Genomic DNA, 24,581 nt, shown 5'->3' on the forward strand with positions numbered 1-24,581 from the left:
TTTTATCCTGACATGTGATAAGGAGTTTTCTTACCTCGGTGGCTAAAAACTTAGCTGTATTGATTTGTCTCATTGCACTTGCTGAAATACTAACGAAAGAAACTTGGCACATGACATCCAAGTCAGTCTGACAGAATGAAACCTCACAAACCACATGGCTGCTGTGTCCACACAGAATACACCAGAATGGGCAACCCAGACGGCTTCGACAGTCTCGCCGTACATCTTACCTCCTTCCTCCTTCATTAGGCTTGTGTGCGTGGTGGGGAGCAGGCAAAGGAATTTTAGGGGGATCATGTGCTCCTGCAGAAGCCACACTTGACCCCATGGCCATGTGAGTGCATCTATGGTTTATGTTCACGTGAAGTGGGGATGGAGCAGACCCAGGTGAGACTCCTGCGGGGGAGAAAATGCTGAAAGAGTCACTTTATTTAGGTGGCTCAGTCCATTGTGACTGCCAGGGTGAGGAAGACCCAGATCTTTAGGGACAAAAATATTGTTTAAAGGGAGAATGACATTCGCATACTTGTTTTCTTCTTAAAATATCTGAAGAGTTTACTCCTTTACAGGATCTCTGAATGTTCTTTGCTGGCCACAGTCTTTGCAATCAGTGCTCAGAGGGGCTTTGCTCATCCCAACTTTGGAGACGTTTAGGTGGATGAACCTGTGAAAATGTTGTTTCTATAAAAAAGCAACTTTTACTCCATGTTAGGAACCTCCACCTGTTTGTTAACATATTTGTAAACTCAGAACATGTGTATCCTGTGCCTAGATAGTGCAAAGCCAGTTTAGGAGCTGGAAAAGTCAGTTTCCTGGCTCTTGCAGAACTTTATTCCAGTGAAGAGAGATGGATTTTTTTACAAAAAAAGGTAAATAGCCCTCCTGTCATGTGGTAACAAATGCTATGGAAACAATCAGGCAGGGGAAGAGTGTTGGGTTGAAGGGTGGCTTTATTTCATGCAGATGTCAGGGATGGTCTCTCATAAGGTCATGCCTGAGCAGAGTCCTGCTGGGAGTGAGGGGTGAGCTGTGCAGGTGTTTTAGGGAGGAGCAAGTATACACGAGTGTGTTGGAAAAGTGTAAGAAAAACAATGAATGGTGAAAGTACAGGACAAACGCAGAGCTGGCATCAGACAGGTGGGGCTGGGGGAGCAAGAATCAATCATCTAGGGTCTATTAGGTGATTTTAGGAAGTTTTGTTTTTACTCTGAGTGATGGTATCTGATTACTTAAAAATTTTTTTCATTGACTTGAGAGACAGAGAGAGAGTGAAGCATCAAGTGATTGTTCCTCTCAGTTGTATACTTATTGATGGCTTTTCATATGTGCCTGGAGGCTGAAGCCATGACCTTGGTGTGCTGGGACAATGCTTTATCCACTAAGCCACCCAGCCAGGGCTGGTTTATGTTTTGAAAGTTCTGTGTGGTTGCTATGTTGAGCAGAGGAGGTAGGAGGCAGGGGTGGATACAGTGAGACCCATTAGAAGTCTGTTGCAGTAGTCTGTGTGAGGGATGACGGCTTTACACCACGGTAGTAATAGTGGGAGGGATTGGAAGAGGTCATGTTCTGAATATATTTTGGAGATAGAGCCACTAGGATTTACCTTTGGAATGTGGGGTGTAAAAATGCCAGGAGTCAAATATCACTTTGAACAATTTTGCAGTGAGTAGTAATTTACTGAAATGGGAGAGACTAGAGGGGGCTCAGGTTTTCGGGGGAGAGTTAGGAGTTTGGGGTGGGAACATTAATTAGGCATGAGATGTCTAATAGAAGATGTGTTAAGGATGCAGGTGGACCCATAAGTCTGAAGATCAGGGGACAAATATGGGCTGGAGCCACAAACATAGAGTAACTATTTAAAGCCACAAAACTGGTCGAGACTTACATTTGTGAGTATAATAGAAAAATAAAGAGTGACTGAGCACTGAGCCATCCCAAGGCTCAGGAGATGAGATGCCATCCTCAGATGCTAAGGAGGATGAGCCACTGTGAGAGTTTCCTATAGCTGTCGTAATAAGGTACCCAAACTCAGGTGACTTAAAACAACAGAAATTTATTGTCTCAGAGTTCTGGAGGCCAGATGTCTGAAATCAAAGTGTCAGCAGGACCATGCTCCTTCTGCTGGCTCTTGGGGAGAAGTGTTTCTTATCTCTTCTCATTTCTGGTGTTTGCTGGCCATCCCTGGCCTTCCTTGACATGTAGACATTTCACTCATGTTATAGTGCATATTTACATTGTCTTTGCTCTGTGACTATCTGTGTCCAAAGTTCCCCTTTCATAAGGACACCGGTCATATTGAAGTAAGATACACCCTAATGACCTCATCTTAACCTGGTTAAATCTACAAATACCCTATTTCCAAATGAGATCTCATTCTTAGGTTCTGGTGGTTAGGACTTAAACATATCTTTTTTGAGGGACACAGTTCAGTTCATCCAGCCAGTGAGGTAGTAAAGGAACCAGGAGAACATGGTGTTTTGGCAGCCAAGTGAAGAATGCACTTCACGCAGGCAGGATGGGGTAAACTGAGTTAGAGGCTGCTGACAGAGCAGGCAAGATAAAGACTGAGACTGATCCTTGAATTGAGCAGTGTGCGGGAGGCTTTTGTAGTGGTTTCAGTTCAGTGGTGGGGATGAGAATTGGATTGACCTTCAAGACAGAATGGAAACAGGAGTAAGACAGAATAAGCTTAGACAAGTTTTCTGAGACATTCTGCATTTGAGCAAGAAAAAAATAGGGTGGTGGCAGTGGGAAAACAGAGTCCTAGTAATTAAAAAAATAATGGGAGAAGTTACAGCATGCTTATATGCCAGCGTGAATGAAACAGAAGAAGGGGACTATTACAGGACAAAGGACAATTTCAGGGTGATATCTTTGGGTAGGCACGAGGGTGTGTGATCTGACAGCGCTCTGCAGCTCTCCAGAAGCCCTCAGGTGATTCTGATACATGCCCAAGTCTGAGCTCCACTGGTCCAGGTGAGCTCTAGGACCCCTAAATTCTGTCTTGTGATGTATTCTGCCCCCTATGAACTCCTCACCTTTTATTTAGAATGATGACTATTACCTAATGTGCACACAGAATGAGTTAAGATGGAATATGACCACGGGGTTTGCACCCAGGCAGTTGTGCCGTGGGGGAATGGAAGCTCTCCATCTGTGCTTCCCTCTGAGCTTAATAAGCTGTACTGTCTCTTTAAACTACAATTCCTGCCATTTAGAGGCGCCTCTTCAGCATTGCCTGGGAGATTGGCTACATCTTCCGCTGCTATTTTTAGATGGCCCTGCATTAGACCCCAGCAGAGTGAAGAACATGTCGTGGGGACTTAATATTTGTGTTTGACAGGACTCAAATACTGTATAACAAATTATGGTAATGTGCTAATACCCAAATGTTATTATATCATATTTTTGTATATTAAATGTATGTAAAATATAACCTAGTATTTCCATTAAAACCTTTCCATAGAAAAAAAATGTCCAGTTTGGATTGTCTGACAATTTTATTTTGTTCACTATAAACTGTGGCTGTAAGTTGATGTTATCACCTTAATGTGATGGTTCTTTTGACTCATTTTTATTCTAAAATATATAGTTTCCAATGAGATAGTCATGTTTTCTTTTTCAAGTCAATTATTGCTCACTTTAATTTCTCTAATGTTAAAAGGACTGAAAAATGTTGAGATAATGGAGGAAGTTCTCATCAAAGCAAGCAACTGACTTTGGTATGAACAGATACATACCTAGCACAGAGATTGTAGTTTACTAGTGGTTGAAATTACTTTGAGAATATTGACTGCATGTTATTTGATAGAAAATAGAAGATTATTGAGACTGTGTATCCCACACTGTCTGAAGTTTACATTTTTCAGAAGGATATCCCTCCACCCCCTTTTGAAGTAGTCAGAGAGGGTTTGAATGGCCTTTTGGTACTAGGAGCTTATTTCCCTAGTTTCTCTGAATGTGTCTAAGCAAATCTGAAATGAGACTTGCCTTTTAGTACTCTGGTGTTTTATTTATTCTGCTTGTGCTGATGTCAAGTGTTAAAATTGTGGAACGTCCACTCAGCATCCCACAGACAACTGTCTGTGCCCAGTACAGGTGATGCGAGTCCTCTTAGGGCTCACAGTTGTGCATACAGCTTTTGTGATGCATCTACTGTGATGACAGCAACACAGGTGCAGGCACAGGTCCTCTGGCTGGCCAGGTGGGGGGCTTAACCCCAGCTACTGGTAATGGTGGGCAAGGGTAAGCATGGTGAATTAGGGAAAGTGAGAGAGGAGGTTTTCTTTTTTTTTTAATTCTTTTTATTTATTTATTTATTTATATTTTTTTATTATTCATTTTAGAGAGGAGAGGGAGAGACAGAGGGAGAGAGAGGAGAGACAGAGAGAGAGAAGGTGGGGGGGAGGAGCGGGAAGCATCAACTCCCATATGTGCCTTGACCAGGCAAGCCCAGGGCTTCAAACCGGCGACCTCAGCATTTCCAGGTCGACGCTTTATCCACTGCGCCACCACAGGTCAGGTGAGAGGGGAGGTTTTCTAAAACATTATATATTTAATGCTTTATAATAACATATTGTAATATTTCACACTTTTATATTCAATTACTTTTATATTCATCTATTTTATACTATCAGACTCCTGACATAAGGGCAGACCAGGCTAGAAAAACCAAGGCTTAAAACCTTTGACCTGCTCAAGTTCATACAATGGGTAAATGTAGGAACCAAGCCTAAAACTCAGGACATCTGAGTCCTGGGCCAAAAAGTTTACACCCATAATTAAGGAAACCTTTGGTTTTCAAAGGAAGCAAATCATGTTCTAGGACAACTGACAGTTCGGCAAACATTTAAAGGGTATTTGAACTGTCTTTAAGATGCAACTCTGAAATAATAGCTTTGTGAATTATTAAGAAAGTTAACTTGAGGTTGACCACTGAAATAATTTTGTATTTACTATTAAATTTTATAAACATGCCATAAAATAAAGTTGGTTCTTCTGGACAAATTTATTTTTAAAATGCTTTATAAAACTTTAGGCATGCTGTCATTCTTTCTGAAGGAAATTTGGTTTGTAGTTTTTCAAGCATGAAATTTTACAGTAGCTTTTTTCCCCTTCTTTTTACTCCTGTCTTTTCCCAGATACTTAAGCCTTATCTTTCTTTATAAGTAATTGAAGTTGTTTTGTGTATGTTTGAAATTATTTATGACCACTTTAAAACTCACAGGGAAACTTTATCTAATAGAATAGTTTAATGACAAGTTTAGCCTCAAACACCTTCCAAAAAGTCTGGAGGAGCAAGACTGGACCCCTTGTGTGTCCTGCTGGGACAGAGAGAATGGACTGCTGTCAGGACGTCAGGCGGAATGGAAGAAGACAGGTCTAACATCTTTGCACGAGCCCTGGCTCTTGACCAGAATGGAAAGAGCTATAATAGTCTGTGGCACTGGAAGCTAGGTTCCCTAACCTCCAGAATGAATGTTATTCATTTTGATCATAGCTGCTCTTAGTAATATTTCTGAAACACACACACACACACACACACCTTCTTGCAGTTGACTGTAAAAATGACTTGAAGGTTGTCCTGTTTTCATTAAATTTATGTATCTGCCAGTAAAAAATGGATTTAAAGTTAGACCTTTCCCCTTTGGTGGTGGTATAAAGTGATGTTCAAGACTATCTGATTTACGAAAGAACTTTGGAGAAGCAAAATAAGTCTGGTTTGAAACATTCTTTTATGCCATATTAAGTTATGAATAAGTTAACAGTACAGGCTTGGGGATTTCAATAGGCTATTAGGCATTATCTAGACTCTTAACAGATCTCAGATTTGGGAACCAGTTCATAATGACCAGTTATCCCTTGCTACATAGAATTAAACATGATTCAGATTGGACACTTGATGTTTCTTGGACATGCCCAGTGTCCCTCTGCTGCTCTCTTCTGAAATGTTGCTTTCTCTCCCTTAGATGCCCAGTCTCCCTGTTACTACTTACTCAAATGCATTATGCAATTCTATGGTAAGAGAGAAACCCTCTTAAGGAAATCGTGTTGTCAGCCAGGTGTTGCCTCTCTTTACTCTGAAGCCCATATAATACGTGTACTTCTTTTTATGAAATTACTTACATGAAAGTCCCCAGCATGCACCTGGCACATAGACACTCAGGGAATGTCAGCTTTCCATCTCTCGTTTTATTTTGTGGCTATTGTGTATATGACTATATTGCTTTCATCAATTAATAGAGTAAATTTTATCATTTCTAATTGTTTTAGAAATACTTTATTTTATAAAATGTACATGCAAAATGTTACAAATTAAATTCATATTAAGAAAAAGATCATGAAATGATCATCATTATCATATGAGCTTAAGAGAGACTGCCAGGATGGCATGGAGTCCCTGTCTCAGTCCATGTAGGCTGCCTTCACACACAGCGCATAGACTGGGAAGCTGAGACAACAAATCACTCTCACAGCCCGAAACATGGGAAGGCCAAGATCAGAGCACGGGCAGGTTTGGTGTCTGCTGAAGGCCATTTCCAGGTTCATGGATGGTTGTGGTCTAGCTGTGTCTTCACATGGTAGAAGGGGTGAGGGAGAATCCCTTTTCTTAGAATGGCACTAATCCCACTCATGAGGGCACTACTTTCATAACCTTATCATCTCCCTGAAACCCCCGTCTCTTAATAATATACCTAGGGGATTATGATTTCAACTGTTAATTATTGGGGGGGCACAAACTCTTAGAACACAACATTCTCTCTGACATTTCTCCCTCCTGGAGTAACTGCCACCTTGAATTTTGTGTTTATAACTTTTTTGCTTTCTTTTATAGTTAACTTGCATGTGAATGATTCTATAAACAATGTATTTCTTGATTTTATAGCTTCTTGAACTAGATATTAATGAAATAAAACTGCATGTATTTTCCTGACCTGTTTTATTGCACTCAGCATTACATTGTAGCATTACTGCTGTGATATTCCCTGTTGTATAGTACTCCAGTGGAGAATATATCTGGGTTTCGAATATGGCAACATTGGTATAAATATGAAAAGGCTCTAAATCTAAAGGATATGCATAGAGTAGAATGACTGAGTCTGTGCTCATTTTCAGTGTTCGAGGTAAAGTGCCGTTTTGATTTCCGAAGTGGCTGTACTTACTTCTCCTCCCACAGCGGCATGTACTTACTCCTGTTGCCCCAAACCTTTCCCTGCTGCTTTTCAAGTGCCTGGAGGACAGTCTCCGGAGTTCTCTTTGCATGTCTAGCTTTAACATTCAGTCTTTCACACATTTGGGAAATATTGTATTCAAGAGTTGAGTACATTTTTCCTTCCTCTCTCAATTATTCTATTATTAGTTTTTATGAACAAAAGGGGACACTGTGTAGGAAAAATTGTACAAACTGGAATCAGGGATCTGGGGTGAGCTTGACCCTACTACTTACTAGCTTCATGATGACAAAGTGTTCTCTACTGTGAAGAACAGGTAATCCTCTCTACATTGCAGTGGGGATGACTAATATACTGTCCAGTCCATGTCAGAGTTCAGTGAACATGGGCTGCTCTGTGCTTCCCAGCTAACTCAGCTCTGTTGTTCACGCAGGACTTCTGGACCTGGTTCATTGGTCTGTGTTGTGATGACTCATCCAAAGACAACTGAGCCTCAGGACAAACAAACCTCTGTCTGTGTAGCTATAGGGTGGCTCATAGCCAACTACTCTGGCTAGTTTTCAGGTCTGTGTCATCATGGGGTACCTATGGGGAGTCACTTTGGATAGTTTCTTTTTATTCTCACACAGGAGTCCCCTGAATTCTCTCATAGAAATTGTAGCTACTTTTGATGCTGACTGGTTGGATTACCTGGACTTCAGGCAAGTCATAGAATTGGAGGGCAGAAGCAGTTGTGTTCATTTAACACAAACCCACTTATTGTAAACCAGACCTTTCAAAGCACTTTACAAATGTTAATTCATGTCATCCTCATAACAGTTCTGCGAGGTACACACTAACTGCCAATTTGGAGATGAAAAACTGGGACTAGAGATGTCAAATAACATGGCCAAGTGACAGAGGTGGTGGCTGTTAGAGTCAGGGTAATGTTAGATGTACAATGGTTACCTTGAGCTAGTGAAGCAGGTGAGCAGATTTTCATTTATGTGACATTTTGTTTTGTGCCCTAACCTTTGTGTATCAATTCAGCATTGATACCAAAGTTCATAAAGTTGTAACTTTGGCCCCAAAGCCCCACCACCCCCAACTCTGCGTCCTTTTGGGGCATGAATTAACAGATCAAAAAACATTATTACCAGCCAGAGATCACCCTCTTTATAATGTCTCTTGAGATCTCAGAGAAGTCTTACCAGTACTAAGAATTGTAAATATTTTTCCTGAAATTATGGATTTTAAAAGACTTTCTTGGGCTCTTTTCCAATTCCTTAGTCTTAGGTCAAGATTGTAATTTGCTACTTCTGATAAAATTAAGACAGTATATGATTATAAAGATTTTTAATAGTAGAAGCTTAAAAACATTTTTAGTACCAATGATAGAATGAATGGTGTTGATTTTGAAATTAACTGGGTATATTTTCTGCTTCAGTGTTGTAATTCATTTCTTCAAAAGAACTAAAACTTTATTAGTTTATATTTTCATCCCAGAAGTAGTAATTCTTTAAAAACAACTTTGTTTTGTAAAGTTGACATTAAGACATCTAAACCTGCCTTTGTGTTTATAAAGCACTTATCTTGCTTGCAGTGCCTGGTTAATTAGCTCTCAGGGTCCATGACATTGGAATACTTGGGCATTTTGGATACCCTAATTGCGTTGTGTGACTTGGAGTAAATGCCAAGTCATACATTTCTTTTAATTCCAAGTTTAAGTAAAGTACAGTTAATTTGAATGACATTAATAGGGATCATAGGCAGAGCCTGGCATTTCAGTTTTTCAAAATGCTTAGAACATATTGTGAAAATACACTTGTGGTTCTTCTCTTCAGCTATATCCAAGAGAATTTAAATGTAAAATGTGAATTGAAAAGCAGTTAATAAAACTTTGATTCTCTTTCATGTCAAAGAAAACAGAAAATGCTTTTTCTTGAGCCAGGGAGAAACAATGCGCTGTCCACCACCCACCACACGCCTCCAGGGCAGGGCTGCAGCTGCCTGCGTTCACCACAGAGCCAGCAGGTGACGCGCCAGCCCCCCAGGCAGAGGGTAGCGTGGAGTAGTCAGAACAATGCCAGCAAGTCACCTGCATGCTATAAAACAGGGGTCCCCAAACTAAGACCCGCAGGCCGCATGCGGCCCCCTGAGGCCATTTATCCGGCCCCCACCGCACTTCCGGAAGGAGCACCTCTTTCATTGGTGGTCAGTGAGAGGAGCATAATTCCCATTGAAATACTGGTCAGTTTGTTGATTTAAATTTACTTGTTCTTTATTTTAAATATTGTATTTGTTCCCATTTTGTTTTTTTACTTTAAAATAAGATATGTGCAGTGTGCATGGGGATTTGTTCATAGTTTTTTTATAGTTCGGCCCTCCAGTGGTCTGAGGGACAGTGAACTGGCCCCCTGTGTAAAAAGTTTGGGGACCCCTGCTATAAAACCAAGCAGGAAAACAGTCATTAACATACCTACCCTGACTCTGCCTTAATTGGCGCTTTTGTCTTTTCTTGTTAATAGTAATAATAATAAAAACAAATAAAAAACCAAAAAACAGCATAAAAAAGAGAAAATATCAGTGATTCAAACCACCTTTGCACTGTTTCAAGTTCATTGGTCACAGCACTGTATTATTGCACGTCGGTTAGAAGCTTATTTGAAAAAAGTATTTTGGTCAAAGTTTCCATTTTTTTTCCTGTTTGACCCATTTCGCCTTGATATCCTGCGTGTAGAGGCCTATTGGTTAGGTCCCACTTGGTGACAGTCACACATACCTTCATATTGATTTAGGTCAAGTCTCAAGGATACTTAAAAAGGAAATGCAAAATGTTGCCTTTGCATACTTCCTGGGAAATTATAATGAGTGACCATTGGGTGAGGTTTATAAGATCCAAGGGATTTGTTTATTTATTATTTATTTTTGTGGAAATTTTGTTTTATAATTTTAAAGTAAAGAATATTTTTTTAAAGAAGACACAAATCCCAAATTTAAAAATGAAACACTTGTCCATGTAAACATTAGATTATGTGAATAGCAAAAAATTCATATATAAAGTTCAAAGTTACATTTTTATTATTTATTTATTTTTTTAAAATAATTTTTTATTTTCAATTATAGTTGACATACGTTATTATTTTAGTTTCAAGTGTACACCCAAGTGATTAGACATTGCATAACTTACTAAGTGATTATACCAATAAATCTCACACCCATCTTATACCATACATAATAGTTAGAATATTATTTCTATATTCCCTGTGCTGTACTTTACATTCCCAGAACTATCCTGTAATAAGCAATTTGTACTTCTTTATCTCTTCACTTTTTTTCACTTATTCCCCCAACCCCCCTATTATCTAGCAACAGTCAAAACATTCTCTGTCTCTATAACTCTTATTTCTGTTCTGCTTATTCATTTATTGTTTTTTATATCAATTGTTGATAGATATATATTTATTACCATTTTATTGTTCATATTTTTTTATATTTCTTCTTCTTTTCATTTTTGAAGTGAGAGGAGGGGAGATAGTGAGACAGACTCCCACATATACCCTGACAGGAGATCCACCTGGCAGCCCCATCTGGGGTGGGTGCTCGAATTAGCTGAGCTATTTTTAGTGCCTGAGGCTGATGTGCTAGGACCAACCAAGCTATTCTTAGTACCCAAGCCAACACTTGAACCAGTCAAGCCACTGGCTGCGAGAGGGAAAAAGGGCAAGAAGGGAGAGAAGGAGGGGTATAGAAGCAGATGGTCGCTTCTCTTGTGTGCCCTGATTGGGAATTGAACCAGGGACATCCATACACCTGGCCGATGCTCTATCCATTGAGCCAACTGCCCAGAGATGCCTTACTTTACTTGTAAGTGCCATTCTTCTTATTACAGAAAAGTTGGGAAATAGTTGAAAATTGAGGTGGGAAGCTTAAGATTAGTGAAATGTAGACTTGAACTATCTCATCATTTCTGAGTCTTTTATACTCATTTGCTCTTTCTTCCCAGTGCTGTCTCATGGAGTGGCACCGGCTATCAGCAGTGCCCAAGCACACGCATCTTCAGAGCCACTCCTTACAGCTCATGATAGCTCATTGCAACTTGACATTTCCTTCTCAGGAAAAAACACAAAAACCAAACACTTTCTGCTTGTACTGTGGGTACCATTTTGCCTTCACCTGATATGTTAAGTTTTCAGTTAAATTACATATTTTAAAACAAGTGTGATCTCTAAATACAAATGTCTAAAGCTTATAGAGTCATCCTTTAAATCCTTTTTCTTTATTTTAAAATTTTTATTTATTGTGTTGAGATAGTTTCAAGTGTCCCGCTCAATATAACATCCCCTACACACTGCATCGTACCTCCCCATGCCCCATGCAAAGTCTCTTTACACCCTGCTTCAACTAGTTCACTGTTTGTGTCTGCATTTACAGTGTCTAGGAGCGTGTGGGGGCCAAGCTGTGTATAAGGATAGACTTCCTCCTGCTTCGAGCTGACAGAAGTTCAGTAAAAGGGCCCAAGTTTCTTAAGATTTGCCTCCAGTTTTCAGCTGCTCCATCTCCTTTTGCAGCTGCCTGGTCTTCCCACAGAGTCTTCTGTAGGAAGACTGTAGTGTGGGCTCAGACTAGTCTCACATGACCTGTGGATGGCCACAGGTTGCAAGCTTGATAGGTTAGGGCAGCTGAGGTTGAGATGACAATGTTAGTGGGACCCCCTACTTTGTGGATCTTTTTGTCAGGGGCTCGGTACAGCGAAAGTGGCCCCTACTCTAGAGCCTAATCCCTCAGCCACTGCTGGATACTCCAATTCTGTTTCTCCTCAGCAGGTTCAGGCTGGACAGGGCCAACAGTCCCTCTCTAGAAGTTCTTTCAGCTGGGGAGCCCCTGGGCTCAGGGAGGAAGTTTGAGAGTCTTCGACTGGGGCTGATTATGACCCTCCCAGAAGGTGGCTAAGCCCCTAACCCAGGGGTCTCAAACTCAACTCAGCATGTGGGCCGCAGAGCAAGATCACAGCCCTTCGGCGGGCCGCACTAGGTCTACAAAAGGCAACTGTTACACAACACTTTTCTCACTGCAGTTGAAAACAAAAAAAAATCAGTACAACAAGCACAATCATACATGCAGTTTACTCAGTGTCACAAAACGACCAGAAACTGTAGTTCGCATCACAACTGCTGTTAACTAAGCTAATATCTAGCTAGGATGCTAGAGAAATGAAAAATACAAGTAGGCCCCTAGGCTTACTTAATTTTATCCAAAATATTTTGAACTTCGTGGATTAGTCTGCGGGCCGCACAAAATTGTTCGGCGGGCTGCATGCAGCCCGCGGGCCATGAGTTTGAGACCCCTGCCCTAACCCATCACAACAAAAGGCTCCAAGGGACTGACACTTTGAATATCTGAGCTCTAAGCCTCTTGCCCTTCTCCCTATGGAACTTAGCCTAGTGGGGCAGGATATTCGGGACTTGAGCCGGCTGACTGTAGGGCTCTACCTTGTTCAACACATGTGAGCTGCTGTGCTGGTGCTGACCACAGAAAGAGGAATTCACCTCAGCTGAGTTTGGTGCTGCTAGTAATGTAGTTGAGTCCTTCTCTGTTGTTCTCTGTAGCTAGTCACTGGATGTGCTGGTTCTGGGCCTCTTAGAAGAGAACCTGGTGCAGACTGGAATAAGACGCTGCCCATGACTGGCCCTCAGCAACCATTTTGGAGTTATAAGCATTCCAGAGTTTGTGGCTGCTTCTTCTGGACTTAGGTGAACATGGGAGGACCGAGCTGCATACCTAGGCTGTCTTAGACCAGCCCTGGGCCTAGGGACAAGTCAGCAAAAGCTCCAACTTTCCCTGAGATCTGCCCCTGCAGCTCTGACTGCTGGCTGCTTGTTGGGCTTGGCCCCTGAGAAAACTTCTGGCCAAGTCTACAGCCTGGGGCAATTCAGGGATTAAGAAGGGTGGTGGGTGTGGCTCCACCCCAGGGCCCCAGGTGTCAGTCTGTCCTGAATTTTTTTACAGACCTCAGTAGGGTGTGGCCACTAGAACTCTGGTATGTGTAGCCTGGAAACCCAGAGATTTGGTCTGCCCACAGTCTGGACAGTTTCTACTGAATTTCTTGTGGGGTAGAAGCATCAGTCATATTCTCAAGAAAGTGGTAGGAATTGGTGAGGCCTGAATGCCGATATCTGAGTCACTGTCACCCCCTGGGTTTTTTCAGTCCCCTGTTTCTTGGCCAAGGCTGCTTACTTCTCAGCAGGGCCAATCTCCATAGGGTGGGGCAAGAGAGATTCCTGAGGGTGGGGCAGTTGCTGTAACCCAGGTTGATACCTCACTGGAGGGAACTGCTCCACCTAAGAAAGATGGCTACTGCAGTAATAGAGAATGATTCAGCACAGGGGTGCTGGTGGCTATTTTCTACTGCATCTCTTCCTGAGGCTACCAATTTCACATTCTTCACACGTAGCTCTAGTCCTCTCAGCACTGCTTCTGTGGAGCCCTGGGTAAGTGTCAGTGAATGAGATTTTCTGTGTTGGCCCTTTAAAAAGGTGTCTGTGTCTCTGAGATCTGTCTCTTTCTGGCAGACAGAAATCTTACCTCTTTTCACTGCCAGATGCTAGATAGGCACCTTTTCTAGGCTCTGGGGCTCTAGGCTGGGGTGCCCAGTCTGGGGCATAGTACCCACACCTCTCAGGGAAAACCTTCCTGCAGCTGTTAGCTCCTGGGAGCAGGAAGCCCTTTTTGCATCTCTGCCCTTCCTATCCATCTCGATGTGGCTTCTGTGACTCCTTGATTATAGACTCCTCTTCATGTAGTTCTAAATTGGTTTTTCAGGATGATTATTCTTAAACTCCAGTTTGGTCCTTGGAGGAGATGAGTGGATCATCCATCTGCCTACTTTGTCACCATTCGGGTTCCTAAATCAATCTTTTTTTTTTCATTAAAAACAAAAAATTTTTTCCTTCCTTCCTTCCTTCCTTCCTTCCTTCCTTCCTTCCTTCCTTCCTTCCTTCCTTCCTTCCTTCCTTCCTTCCTCCCTCCCTCCCTCCCTCCCTCCCTCCCTCCCTCCCTTCCTTCCTTTCTTTTTTAGTAAATAAGACAGTGTTTATATAGTGTCTTCTAAGCTTTGAAAAGGCATATCATTTTCATAGTTTCTTAATATCTCTGCCTTTGATCATTAGATACAGTCTTCTAGAACTTTGGTTTTACCTATCTTATTTATTTAAATTTGTTCAAGCTTAGGTCACATGGGTGTGACTTTTTTTATTGACTTTAATTTATTGTGTTTACATAGATTCTAGTGTCCCCCTGAATGCATCCCCCCTCCCCCGTGTTCCCCACAACATCCCCCTGCTCCCTTCCCCACAACACCCTCCCCCTTTCCTCCAGGATGATCCCACCCTCTCATCCCCTTTTCCTCTGTTCGCTTTCCCTCTAGTACCTTTGATCCCACCTCTACTCAATTCCGTTCCTCAGTTCACATTGTTCATTGGATTCCTCAAATGAGTGAGGTCATATGATACTTTTCTTTCTCTGCCTGGCTTATTTCACTTAACATAATGGTTTCCAGGTCCATCCCTTTGTCACAAAAGGTAAGATTTCTTTCTTTTTCATGGCCCCATAGTATTCCATTGTGTATATGTACCACCGCTGTTTAATCCGCTCGTCCACTGACGGACACTTCGGCTGTTTCCAGATCTTGGCTATTGTAAACAGTGTTGCTATAAACATGGGGGTGCATTTCTACTTTTGAATCATTGATGTGGTGTTCTTGGGATATATTCCTAAAAGTGAAATAGCTAGGTCAAAAGGCAGTTCAATTTTTAATTTTTTGAGGAATCTCCATACTGTTTTCCACAGTGGCTGCACCAGTCTGTATTCCCACCAGCAATGCAGGAAGGTTCCCTTTTCTCCACATCCTCTCCAGCACTTACTATGTGTTGTTTTGTTGAAGAGCGCCATTCTGACTTGTGTGAGGTGATATCTCATTGTGGTTTTAATTTACATTTCTCTAATGACTAGTGATGTTGAGCATTTTTCTCATCTGCTTATTGGCCATCTGTATGTCCTCTTTGGAGAAGTGTCTATTCATTTCTTTTGCCCAGTTTTTTTTGATTGGATTGTTTATCTTCCTGGTGTTGAGTTTTACAGGTTCTTTATAAATTTTTATTATTAACCCCTTGGCTGACATATTGTCGAATATGATCTCCCATTGTGTGTGGTTTGTCTTTTTATTTTTTTCAGGTTGTCTTTAACCTCCTTGGTTAAATTTACTCCTAGGTACTTTATCTTTTTGGTTGCAATAGTGAAGGGGAATGTTTTCTTAATTTATCTTTTAGACAGTTCATTGTTGGTATATAAAAATGGCTCTGATTTTTGAATATTAATTTTATATCCTGCCACCTTGCTGAATTCATTTATCAGGTCCAGTAGTTTTTTGACTGCTACTTTAGGGTTTTCTAAGTACAGTGTCATATCATCAGTAAAGAATGATAGTTTTACTTCTTCTTTTTCAATTTGGATGCCTTTTATTTATTCTTCTTGTGTGATTGCTGTGGCTAGGACTTCCAGAACTATGTTGAATAATAGTGGTGAAAGGGGGCACCACTGCCTTGTTCCTGATCTTAAGGGTATTGCTTTTAACTTTTGCCCATTGAGTATGATGTTGGCTGTGGGTTTCTCATAGATGGCCTTTATCATGTTGAGGTATGTTTCTATATTCCCACATTGCTGAGAGTTTTGATCATAAACAGGTGCTGGATTTTATCAAATGCTTTTTCTGCATCTGTTGATATTATGATGCAGTTTTTCTCCTTTCTTTTGTTTATGTGATGAATCACATTGACTGATTTGTGACTATTGTACCAGCCTTGCCTCCCGGGATAAATCCCACTTGATCATGATGTATGATTTTTTTTTTCATTTATTGCTGGATCTGGTTTGCTAATATTCTGTTGAGAATTTTTTTTTGTTGTATTTTTCTGAAGCTGGAAACGGGGAGAGACAGTCAGACAGACTCCCGCATGCGCCCGACTGGGATCCACCTGGCATGCCCACCAGGGGTGACGCTCTGCCCACCAGGGGGCGACGCTCTTCCCACAAGGGGGCGATGCTCTGCCCCTCCAGGGCATCGCTCTGCCGCGACCAGAGCTACTCTAGCGCCTGGGGCAGAGGCCAAAGAGCCATCCCCAGCGCCCGGGCCATCTTTGCTCCAATGGAGCCTTGGCTGCGGGAGGGGAAGAGAGAGACAGAGGGAAGGGGGGGGTGGAGAAGCAAATGGGCACTTCTCCTATGTGCCCTGGCCAGGAATTGAACCCGGGTCTCCCGCATGCCAGGTTGACGCTCTACCGCTGAGCCAACCGGCCAGGGCCTCTGTTGAGAATTTTACCATCTAAATTCATTAAGGATATTGGCCTATAGTTTTCTTTTTTTGTATTATCTTTGCCTGGTTTTGGAATCAGAATTATGCTCGCCTTATAAAAGGAGCTTGGAAGTCTTTCCTCCTCTTGAATTTTTTGAAATAGCTTGAGAAGGATAGGAGTTAGTTTTTCTTTGAATATTTGGTAGAATTTACCTGTGAAGCCATCTGGCCCAGGGCTCTTGTTTGTTGGGAGTTTTTGATAACTGTTTCAATCTCATTTGTAGTAATCGGTCTGTTTAGGTTTTCTGATTTTCCCATATTAATTTTTGAAAGATTATATCTTTCAAGGAATTTGTCCATTTCACCTAAATTGTCTTAATTTTACGGCATACAGTTCTTCATAGTGTTTTTTTTTACAAACCTTTGTATTTCTGCTGTGTCAGTTGTTACTTCTCCATTCTCATTTCTAATTTTATTTATTTGAGTCCTCTCTCTTTTTTCCTTGGTGAGTCTGGTTAAAGGTTCATCAATCTTGTTTACCTTTTCAAGAACCAGCTCTTGGTTTCACTGATCCTTTGTATTGTTTTTTTAGCCTCTATGTCATTTATTTCCACTCTGATCTTTATTATTTTCTTCCTTCTACTTCCTCTGGGCTTTACTTGCTGGTTTTTTTCTAGTTCCTTTAGATGCAGGGTTAAATTGTTTATTTGAGCTTTTTCTTAAGGTATGTCTGCAATGCTATAAACTTCCTCTCAGGAATGCTTTTGCTGTGTCCCATAAATTTTTGAGTTCTTATATGCTCATTTTCATTTGTTTCAAGGAAATTTTTTTATTTCTTTCTTGATCTGATTGTTAACCCATTCATTATTTAATAACATGCTATTTAGTTTCTAATTTTTTTGAGTATTTTTCAGTTTTTCCCTTGTAGTTGATTTCTAGTTTCATGTCATTGTGATCTCAGAAGATGCTTGATATGATTTCAATCTTCTTAAATTTGTTAAGACTCATTTTGTGCCCTAACATGTGGTCTATCCTAGAGAATGTACCATGAGCACTTGAAAAGAGTGTATATTCTGCTGTTTTAGGCTGAAAGGTTCTGAAGATATGTATGAAATCCAGTTGATCTAGTGGGTCCTTTAAGTCTGCTGTTTTTTTTTGTTAATTTTCTTTCTTTCATCCAGTGATATTAGTGAGGTATTGAAATCCCCTACTATTATAGTATTGTTGTTGATCTCACCCTTTATATTCATCAAAATCTGCTTTAATATATTTAGGTGCTCCTATATTAGGTGTGTAGGTATTTATAATGGTTATATCTTCCTGTTGGATTGCTTCCTTTATCATTATGTAGTGACCTTCTTTATCCCTTACTATAGCCTTTGTTTTAAAGTCTATTTTGTCAGATATAAGTATTGCTACTCCAGCTTTTTTTTAATTTCCATTTGCATGAAATATTTTTTCAATCCTTTTACTTTTTGTCTATGTGTATCTTTTATTTTGAGGTTGTTGTCTTGTAGACTGCATATGTACGGGTTCTGTTTTTTTATCTTAGAGTTTTGGGTTGAGGTTTGTTTATTTAATTCGGCTTTTCCTTCAGGCCTTTATTCTTCTGCCTCTGCTGATTGCTTGGATTTTAATTCTCCTTACCTAGAAGAGCCTCTTCAAAGTCTTGATTTCCCTGCTGTTGTTTGTTTGCTAAACTCAGCAGGGAGCTTATGTTTGCTGATCTCAGGAGGGGGCTTCTATGTTTAGAGGGGAGAAGTAGGCATATCTTGTTTTTGTATTTTTGCTTTTTTTTTTTTTTTTGGCCCTAGTTAAAACTACCCAGGAATGTGATGGGTGTGACCTCTGAGAATCTGAAGGTGTGTTCTGCCCAGTTACTCTCCAGGGGCAGGGAGCTTTCTCAGTATGAAGGTGTAGGTGTAGCTCAGGTCTTCCTGGAAACCTGAGTCACTGCCCCTCCCCTTTACTTCCTACTTTTCAGAAGGCCTTTAATGCTGATTGGAGCCGGAGAGCTTTTTGGAGGTGGGTCACCTGGTTCCACTCTAAGCTTGTTCTGGGTGGAAGTGACCCCTCCCCCACTATGGCTGCCTCCGCACTGAAGAATGAGTCAGCTCAGCTCAGGTCATCCCAGGGACTCCTCTCCCTGTGACCATTTGTGTCCCCATGTCTTGCTCTCCCCACTTTCTTCATGCAAGACCAATCAGTCCTCTCAACCCTCCTTGTCCCTGGAGCCCCAGGCAAGTGGCGGCTGTGAGAAATATTTTTTGCTCTGTCCCTTTAAGGCTGCTCTTTTTTTTCACCAGCTGCTTCCCATAGACAAAACGTTTACTCTTCTTCCCACTCAATGCTTTCTGGTTGTCTCCTCCATACCCTAGGTTTCTAGGCTGGGTCTTTGGTCCTGAGACTGAGGACCCCTGCCTCTCATGGTCTCTCTCCTTGTAATGAGAGCCCTTCTGGACTCTCAACCTCAACCTCCCCTCATTCCTGGGAGTGGGGGAGCTCCCACTGCAACCCCGCACTCCCTACCAGGATCAGTGTGGATCTTTCTGTGCTCCTTGGGTTTTGAATCCTGTTCTTTTAGTCCAAAATTGGTTTTTCACAATGATTGTTCTTTTTTCTTTTGTTTTTATTTACAGAGACCGAGAGTCAGAGAGAGGGATAGAGAGGGACTGATAGGTATGGAGAGAGATGAGAAGCATCAATCATTAGTTTTTCGTTGTGAAACCGTAGTTGTTTATTGATTGCTTTCTCATATGTGCTATGAGACTGTGGGGCTACAGCAGACTGAGTTACCCCTTGCTCGAGCCAGCGACCTTGGGTCTAAGCTGGTGAACTCTTCTCAAACCAGATGAGCCTGCATTCAAGCTGGCGACCTTGAGGCCTCAAACCTGGGTCCTCCGCATACCAGTTCGACATTCTATCCACTGGGTCACGGCCCGGTCAGGTGCGATGATTGTTCTTAAATTAATTTGTAATCCAGTCTGGTCTTGGGAGGTGGAAGTTTGTGTGTCTGTCTACTCTGCTGCCATCTTGAACTCTCGCACATGGGTGTGACTTTCGCTCACCCATAGTCAGTTGAATTTTTAACTTCCTGGCCTTTCATTTCTCTCCATCTTACTATTTTAACAAATCCAGTACAGAGCTTAATCTGAAGGGCTTTCTTGTATAAGAATGACAAAATTGCAGTCATGTTGAGGTTGACTTTCATGTGGTACATTACTATCTCCAGACATCAGGGTTGGTCTTTTATTCTCTTTATTTATTTTTCATGATGGCTTGGTTTTAGGGGTGTATAATTTCTTCTAAAAAAGGAAGCTGATTTTATCCAACAAATTGTTGGCTGAAGTGTCCAGAGTGGATATGGCCAAGTGCAGAAGCAGAATCAGTAGGCAGAGGCACAAGTCATCAAAGTTAGGGACTGAAATGCCTATTACCAAAGATAATAGGAACTCATGCAGTGACTAGGATTGGAGGTCTGCAAGAAAGAGGGTGGCCAGCCCTCCAGGTTTGCCTGGGACTATCCAGTTTCAGCACTGAAAGTCCTGCCTCGTAGGAGACCCAGCCCCTGGCAAAGCAGGATGGTTGGCTGCCCTAGCAGAAAGCCCTCCTAAGGAAACAGTTTCCACAGTGATTTGAACAAATGAAAAGGGAAAGAGATTTAAAATGCTCTTCTGAAATTATCAGGAAGCAGCGAACTTCAAATGAAGTCAGTGAAAACTGGTGTGTAGACCTGGGAATTCTGAAGAATTCTGTAGCCATCGTGTTAACATGAGAAGCTATGTTGCACCCTGGAGAGAAAACAGGCCTTGAAGCCAGATGGCTTTTGGAGTTTGGGCAGAATATTTCATGTCTGAATTTTCTCACCTGTAAAAAGGGGCGGGGATGATACAGGCTTCTTGTATGTTGATCGTGAAGACTGATGTGAGGGGATTTAAAAATGCAGTTGTTATGATGATCATGTTTTGAAAAATCACTGAATTGAGAAAAGGTAGAAGAAAATGCAAACAAAAAGCCAGGCAGTCTCAATGGGGGAGAAAATAAAATTGGAAAGTGTGAATTTATCAGTGTTTATTTATTGGGGTCTGTGGAAACGAGAGACTTTTATTTGGTGAACCCAAATATTGATGAAGAACAGTGTGCTCTATTATGTGATAGGAGCAGTTTATCAGGTTGAATAATCTAGAACTTTGAGCTGGAAAAGACCCTACATATTAATTAGTCCCCTTTTCCCTTTATGCGATCACTCAAGGTCATGTAATTCCTGAGCTCATTGGTAATCTCGGATTTTCACTTTGTCTTTTTGGGGGATGTTAATGCCCTCACTGAGAGAGGAGACATTTTGGAGAGGCAGTTTTTCTAGCCAGTTGAGACTTTATATCAATAAGAACGAATGCTTTAAATTACAAGAAATATCAGGAGATGAATATTTCTGTAATGCATAATTCATTTTGTCTCTAAGTGGCCTCCTTCTTCCCAGTTTAGATAACAGAGTTGTGGATCACAGCCTTGACCTCCAAAGAGCCAGGTGATATCACTGCCGTGGGGGTGAGGGTGGGAGCATGAGGAAGCCAACTGAGCAGCAGAGCAGGACAAAGTGAGGGAGTGACATGGCAGAGTGGTGGCTGGCTTAGTTTGGATGAGGGGACTGGAAAGGGTTTTAGAGATTGTGACATTTGACCAGAGTCTTAAAAAGATAAAACAAATTTCTGTAGGTAGCCGAAAAGGAGAGGGATAGTAGAAGCAAAGCTGTGATGATTGCATAGATGACCTTCTAGGCCCTGGAGTGGTGGTATGGTGTCTCACACTATGTCATTGGATTTGCTTCTGATTTATAATTTGTTTTAGGAGCTTCATTAGCATACATACATTTACTGGGTTCTTACTCAAATCCCCAGTGAACTGGTAGAATCTGTTCCCTAGAAGTATGAAGCAGAGGGTCCCAGACCCTGGGTAGGATGAGCCTGCCAGACAGTAGCCACCTCCATAGTGAAAACATACCCCAACATGGAAAGCAAAGTTGACGTTTAACTTGGCTAAGCCACATACCCAGTTTTTAATGAAATACCAGTCTAGATATCGCTATGAGGCATTTGTTTAGATGAGATTAACATTTAAATCAGTGGACTTTGAGTAAAGTAGACTACCCTTCCATAATGTGGGTAGGCCTCATCTAATCAGTTGAAGGTCCTAAAGAGAAAAGACTGAGATCTCCCAAATAACAAGGAATTCTGCCTCCAGACTAACTGCCTTCAGACTCCAGGTGCAATATCCAGCTCTTCCTTGGGTCTCTAGCTCTTCCCCGGATCTCCAACCTCCTGAACTTGCCTACAGATTTCAGACCTGCCAGTTCCCACAACTGCCTTAGCCATTTCCTTAAATTCTGTCTCTGTGTCTGTCTGTCTGTCTATCTTCTGTCATCCCTCGCCATATCGCGGTTCATTTTTTGTGGTCTCACGATATCACAGATTTTTAAATTGTATATATTTAATTTTGTATCATGGTTTTTTGGCTATATCGTAGGATTTTGCATTATATAGATATTTTTATTTATTTATTATCTTAATTATTTAGAAAGTGTTTAAGAGCATAGGAAGTGTTTATAAGAGTGTGGGAAAGGTTAATAACAGTGTGGAAAGGGTTTATAAAGCTTTAGAAATGTATAAATAATAAAGTAAATACAAGGTCACTACTTCGCAGATTTTTGCATATTGCAGGGGGTTCTGGAACCTAATCCCTGCAAAAGACGAGGGACCACTGTACGTATATCATCTATCTATCTATCTATCTATCTATCAGTCAATCAATCAATCAATCATCTATCTATCTAATCTATTTATCTGTCAGTTGGTTCTGTTTCTCAGGAGAACCCTAATACAGCAACAATTTACATCTTTACCACATCTGTGTTTTTAAAACTCAGGTGGCACTAAATCTGTTACTTCCAAATGGGTTCTTTATCTCTTATTTCACTTTATTTATTTTTATTTATTGAATTTATTGGGGTGACATTGGTTAATAAAGTTATGTAGGATTCAGATGTAGATTCCTATAATATATCATCTGTATATTGTATTGTGTGTTCACCACCCTAAGTCAAGTCTCTTTTGTCTTCTGTAATCTAGTTTTTTTGTGTGTGTGTGTGGGGGGGGCGTTGGAGAGCAATTTCATGTTTAAGAGTCAAATGGCCCTTGAAGGGAGAAGTACACTCTGCAAGGTTTTCTGAGTGGCTACCATCAAGAACTGTCCAAACACATTGCTATTTACATGATTTCCCCAGCATGTTGTGGATCTATGACTCTCTGCAGTGGAATCTGGTGTTCTGAAGTCAATAAACAAATTACATTGATCTGTAATGTGGGGCTGTCACTGTGACGGATGGAATACCAACTCTTTCAGAACAGTATGTATGGGGGAAACAACAAGATTGACAGTAGCCATGGAAATGACAAGCCTTGCTGGAAGAGGCCAGTGCAGGACATTCCTCTTGGTGAAGCTGCCATGGTGGAAATTTTTGTCTTGGAAAGCTGCTGACTTTGCATTGAAGTGTTTTGATATTGTCCAATAAAGCAGTCTTTTGTTGAGTAGAATCTGGACTTATCAAGTGTATAAATATTCTGTGGTGCTTGTGTGTCCACAAAGAATGAACTCATCATTGTGGGATATAAGTGGCCCCTCTGGCAAAATGAATAATACTTGAAATTTATATATCCTTTCATGATTTATTTCAGTGCATGGACTTTGACAACATCACTTAGACACACAGAAAGATATTATAATCTCTTTGCATTATGAGTAAAGGAAGCCTCTTGAAATGAAGTGACTTAGTCAAGGTCACAGAAAATTAAGATTCACATCTTCTGATTCATACAATAGTCACTTAGGTTATTTTAGGTACCAGATTTCCAAAAAATCCAGCACATTGTTTGGTCCCTACTGTGTACTTAGCCAGTATTTACTTTATCACTACCTTAATTTATTGGTGGCACAAAATAGAGTATATTTTTAAAAAGTTTTTTAATAGCTCCATTTAGGAAGGTATTAAATAAAAAGTGATCTATTATTGAATGAGTTTAGGAGAAATGTGAGATGCATTATTGAAAGATCCTTCTTCTGTAATCAAAACATAGAGCTGCATAGATATTTGTATTGCTTTCTGTGTGTGTGTGTGTGTGTGTGTGTGTGTGTGTGTGTGTGTGAGAGAGAGAGAGAGAGAGAGAGAGAGAGAGAGGAAGGGAGAAAGATGGGAAAGTCAATTTGTAGTTGTGACACTTTAGTTCAGGGGTCGGGAACCTATGGCTTGCGAGCCAGATGTGGCTCTTTTGATGGCTGCATCTGGCTTGCAGACAAATCTTTAATAAAAAAATAACATTAAAAATATAAAACATTCTCATGTATTACAATCCGTTTGTTTCCTACCGCTCATGTTCATGGTTGTGGGTGGCTAGAGCCAATCACAGCTGTCCTCCAGGACAACACCATATTTTTATTAGATAATGCATAACGTACATGGGTTGTTGTATGGCTCTCACAGAATTACATTTTAAAATATGTGGCGTTTATGGCTCTCTCTCAGCCAAAAAGGTTCCCGACCCCTGCTTTAGTTGTTCATTGATTGTTTCTCATATGTGCCTTCACTGGAGGACTCCAGCTGAACCAGTGACCACTTGCTCAAGCCAGCAACTTTGGGCTCAAGCCAGTGACCATGCAATCATGTCAATGATACCACACTTAACTGGTGACCCTGCACTCAAGCTGAACAAGCCCATGCTTAAGCCATTGACCTTCGGGTTTTGAACCTGGGACCTCAACATCTCAGGTCCCAGGTTGACACTCTATCCACTGCACCATCACTGGTTAGGCTATATTGCTTTCTGTCCCTTATCAAGTGCCTTACTGTTCTTCAGAATAGAATTTTCAGAGAGTATGTGATTTGTAGTATTAGAGGACATTTTGATAGGGTATGTCCCAATCACTTTGTTTTGTTATGACTATTATAAATGTATATAACTTGCACCAATCTCTTATTTTTGTTTTTGAGTAAATCAGAAAGACATTAAAAGTGACTAAATATATGCTCT

At 41.0% G+C, this 24,581-nt stretch overlaps 1 protein-coding gene across 2 annotated transcripts in view; it reads left to right on the plus strand.

Moving 5' to 3' along the window:
• The window catches only part of NEBL (nebulette), a 501,273-nt gene that overhangs the window by 128,720 nt on the left and 347,972 nt on the right, over positions 1-24,581 (plus strand). The gene's annotated exons all lie outside the window — the stretch shown is intronic.

Source organism: Saccopteryx bilineata, chromosome 5 (genome assembly GCF_036850765.1).
Source record: "Saccopteryx bilineata isolate mSacBil1 chromosome 5, mSacBil1_pri_phased_curated, whole genome shotgun sequence".
Classification (NCBI taxonomy): domain Eukaryota; kingdom Metazoa; phylum Chordata; class Mammalia; order Chiroptera; family Emballonuridae; genus Saccopteryx; species Saccopteryx bilineata.